The 4,830-nt window shown below is 40.4% G+C and overlaps 1 pseudogene; it reads right to left on the bottom strand.

The window, feature by feature from the left end:
* Nucleotides 1-454: 454 nt before the first annotated feature.
* On the bottom strand, nucleotides 455-574 carry LOC134953390 (5S ribosomal RNA; annotated as a pseudogene).
* Between the last annotated feature and the right edge of the window lie 4,256 nt (nucleotides 575-4,830).

Below are 4,830 nucleotides of genomic sequence, written 5' to 3'. Positions count from 1 at the left end.
TGTGAAATAAATATAGATAAAAAAGGCATATATGAGAGTTATATGCCAATACATAGATCAATTTTATACTCATTTTTTTTGGGAGACATTATTTTGCAAGAGAAGAATGATAAGAGATAAGAGTAGGTAAGTATACCTATTAGATATCACCCATTAATTATTAAGCTAATAATGTGGAAATATTAAGACCAGATTAAAAACATAGGAGGAGAAAGTGAACTATAAATTAGTGGTAAATCTTAATCTAAGGGCTTGTTACAATGCTTATTAGCCAAGGTAAAGAGTAAGAATAAAGTGCAGGTGCACATTACTATTAGTGAATACTAGTCAAGTATTTATATCTTAGTAGTAAGTATGTGAGATGAGGGGAATAGAAAGTGTAATAATCGTGGATCCAATTACATTCTTATTTATATTGAGTATATAAATACTATTATAAACCCGTGTGGGCCACCTTGTACAGTACTCAATCTTCCCAAGTGGTTCCCCACTTGGTACTGGTTGAGCCCAACACTGCTTAGCTTCCAAGATCGAACGGAATTGGGTGTATGACCAGTGTGGTATGACTGTATCTTACGACAAAAAGACTCAATCCAATAGTATTCCAATCTTCATTTTTTATTGTGCAAATCATGTAGAATACCATATATATAGGAAGTCATAATAATAGCAGAAAAAAGGAAAAAGGTTATAGTACAGATGTAGCCACCTTTATCTTGAGTGGCCACGGCGTTTGTCCCGTTCGACCATACGCAGCGTACTGTGGCGTAGCGAGGCGCGCCTAGCCACAGAGAGGCTATCTAATCGCACGGAGACAGACATTTGACGTTTGGCGTTACCTTTACATGTAATACCTGCGATCAGCCACCAGATGTCGCTTTTTACAATCACCACTGCGCATGCGTGTGGTCTCCCGTAAAATACAATACTGACATACATAATAAGGACTACTTTACTAAGGCGTCTCATTACGCTGCATACAGTAAATACTGTACTCATTACGCTGCATTATTTAATACAGTACTGTATATACAGTACGACACCGACGCAAATACAGTAGTACAGCATACAGTATATGATCCATCTACAATACTTTATGAATACTGTACAGTATGTGAGCATCCAAGTCCCGCAGACAAAACACAGTACTGTAAAACCAGTAGTGTACACTGTCGCAAATGGATGTGTGTTACAAGTTCACTATTGCCTCTCAAGATTAGGAATTTTCTACAGTATGTTATCGTCCTAATCCCGTAGCCATTACAGCATAATCAAAACCAACGGATTTATACATTTGTCTGCGGCGAAGTGGTGAAGTGTTTCGCTTCCTATACTCAGAGTCCAGGGTTCGATTCCTTAAGTACGAATGCATGTTACTGTAGTTTTTTTCAGACACTTTATTATTTTTTTTATTCACATACTGTAAACCAGGGCATACAGTAGCTGCATGAGCGGTTCTATGCGATCGAGTCCGGTGTACCATAATGTGCAGGTTCTATGCAGGTTAAGGTTCTATGCTCCGTACACAGTACACATACAATTCTGTAGCTGGGCAGACTGAATAGAAATGGCTACCACCTATGACTCCTTGCCCCACAGAGGCCCTAGGCTACGGAGCAAGTAATAGTCCAGATTGTACAGTCTATGGGGCAATGCTGAAGGAGCGTCACAATCCCCTAGCTAAAATACACAGTATGCATATTATGGTACACCGGACTCGATGACATACTGTAGCACACTGGCAAAATGGCCGCCGCCCCTGAACCCTTGTGCAGGTTATGGGGCAATGCTGAAGGAGCGTCACAATCCCCTAGCCAAAATACACAGGGGAGGGATAAGCTACTGTAGGATTGCATACAGTATTACGGTACACCGGACTCAATCGCATAGCACACTGTCAAAACGACCACTACCCATGAACCCCCACCTCCTGAACCCCCACCTCGTGGCAGGCAGCAGTTGGGTATGGAATGAGAAATGGCATAAGCTGTGCAGGCTACGGGGCGATGCTGAAGGAGCGTCACAATCCCCTAGCCAAAATACACAGAGATACTGTAAGCGAGGTCTATGCACATTACAGTACTGTACGTTACACCGGGCTCGGTCGCATAGCAAACTGACAAAACACAAGTTTTACAGTACATACAGTAAAGCAGGCCAAAGCTGCAGGAGAGTTTCTACTGTAAAGGTTCTATGCACCGTACGGTAATGTACACATACCTGTACAATTCTATAGCAGGGCAGACTCAATTGAAATGGCTACCGCCTGTGACTCCTACAGTAGCTCCTAGGAGGCACTCAGCTATGGAGCAAATAACAGCACAGATTTTGCAGGGTACGGGGCAATGCTGAAGGAGCGTCACAATCCCCTAGCTACAATACACAGGGGTGATAGAGATAATCGAGTGGCTGGAGGGGGGTCCCCTTGATTTAAGGGGCCCCCACTCCTCCAGGGTACTCCGGCCAGGTGTGACTAGTTGGGTATTTAATTCCATGGCCGCAGGGACCGGTATAAAAGTCTCCCCCGGCTGTGCATTATCTGTCCAGCTAGTGGAGCCCAGTGCTGATTCAAAAAATATGGGGAACCCCTACGCTTTTTTTGTCTCCCTTATTTTTTGCACCAGGACCAGGCGCAGAGCCCGGTGCTGGTTCTAAAAAGATGGGGGATCCCGTGTCCATTTTTTCCGTATTCCTGCCGGAATTCGACTGCAATTGCATATACAGTACTGTACCCCTTAATGTCACTGCTTACAGTATACAGTATTTAGACATGAGCTTGTGTACAGTATCTGTCATGAGGTGCTTTTTTCACTGACACTATAACTTTTTTCTATTGTGATATACTGTACAGAGGCGGCAAACTAGCCAAACGGGAATAATCAGCTTCTGCAGAATAAAATGAGATGCTACAGTACATGCCTATATTCTGTGAGTGACTGCGGCTCTATGAAATTAAATCAGAAAATTTAAATATGAAATGCATTACTAATGTGTGGCATTACTGTACTGTATGTGTATAAGGTGTACTACAATATTTTCTGGTGTAACATAAGGAAAGGGCACTACTGCATGGTCTAATGCAGTGGTTCTCAAACTTGGTCCTCAGGACCCCACACAGTGCATGTTTTGCAGGTAAACCAGCAAGTGCACAGATGTATTCATTACTAACTGACACATTTTAGAAGGTCCATACAGTACAGTAGGTGGAGCTAATTTTTTCACTTGTGATTCTGTGAGACCTGCAAAACCTGCACTGTGTGGGGTCCTGAGGACTGAGTTTGAGAACCTGTGGTCTAATGTACATAAAGATGAATGTGGTGGGGTGTAATGTGAATAAGGGGCATTACTGTTAGGAGTAATGTGGTACTATGATATGATGTCATGAGAATAAGAGACACCACTGCATGATATAATGTGAATAAAGTTGCAGTACTGTGTTGTGTCATTTCATCTTCGGGTATTATTGTGTTACCATGCCCCTTCCCAGCAAGAACATACTGTACACTGTTTTGGGCTGGCACTAAATGTGCACATTGTTCTTATTTAGATTATAGGGGGTAGGAGCGCCAAAATGGGTGATGGTGCTGGGAAAGGGGTGCAGGGTTAGAGGCGGAACTACGTAGCATCTGTGCAAGAGGGCATCAGCCAAAATCTAGCCTAGGGCATCATGTTGGTCAGGTTTGGCTCTGATAATACTGTATACTGTACTCTTACTGTACTTTGCATTCAATACAGATACTGTTTGCACACAGGTTTTACATGAATCATTGGCAATGCTGCAGGAGTGTCTCATTAGGCAATCTAAAATATACCACGACTATGGGTGGGGATACAGTAGGGAAGTTCTGTCACCATAAGCTGTCTGCTGTGTATAGCATATTTCCATCTGAGATGCATTTGTGTGTTTGTAATAAGAAAAAAACATTTTACTGTACATTTAGTGGATACAGTATTTCTCCCCCATAATGACGTATCATACTGTACAGGTACCCTCATGTACTGTACCGTACCATACTGTAAAATTGAATATTTATTGGAAAAACATCAATATTAATGTAAAAATAAAGTATTACAACATCCGATTCCATGTACTGCACTGATCAAAATGTACAGTACTCTTATTCAGGACTTATAAAACTGAAAATAACTGTTCATACAGTACACATCAATAACATTACTACTGTATAATATTCTACATTAGTTTATGCAATAATCAGACAAAGGCAATTTTATCATTTTTTTTAATAATGCACCAATTTAAAATTTTAAACAGAAAATACAGAACTACATATTTGTGGCTTGACCATTTCTTTCAACTACAACAGGTAATACTTTATACAGGTGATTTATATAATTATTACAATGTTCAGGTGTGAGTACTTCTAGCCAAAATTTCTTTATCCCATCCACCAGTTGCTGTTTTGTTGTTGGCTTTGCAACACTCCTAACGTACCTCTTCAATTGAGCCCACACTAATTCGATTGGGTTCATGTCTGGTGATCTATATAAAAATAAAAAAAAAGCGTATAGAAAAAATTAATTACATTACAGTAAATAGAGAAAATTAAACATACAATATTGTACTGTTTATTAAACAAAATTTTTTTTTACAGTACTAGAGTGCTATCCAAAATTTTACTTGTACACTGTTGAAAGAATACTCACTCTGGTGGTGTGCGTTCCCAATTCATACCTTTCTCTTCCATAAATTTGGCTGAGGCGGAGTGTTTAGGATCATTGTCTTGGAATATCCTATGGTGAGTTGGGTAATATTTATTCACAAATGGCACCATACATTTCTCTACTATTGTTTCTTGGAAAAATTTCTTA

The sequence above is a fragment of the Pseudophryne corroboree genome, chromosome 8 (genome assembly GCF_028390025.1).
Source record: "Pseudophryne corroboree isolate aPseCor3 chromosome 8, aPseCor3.hap2, whole genome shotgun sequence".
NCBI classification, from domain to species: Eukaryota; Metazoa; Chordata; class Amphibia; order Anura; family Myobatrachidae; genus Pseudophryne; species Pseudophryne corroboree.
This window is presented reverse-complemented; position numbering and strand designations above follow the sequence as displayed.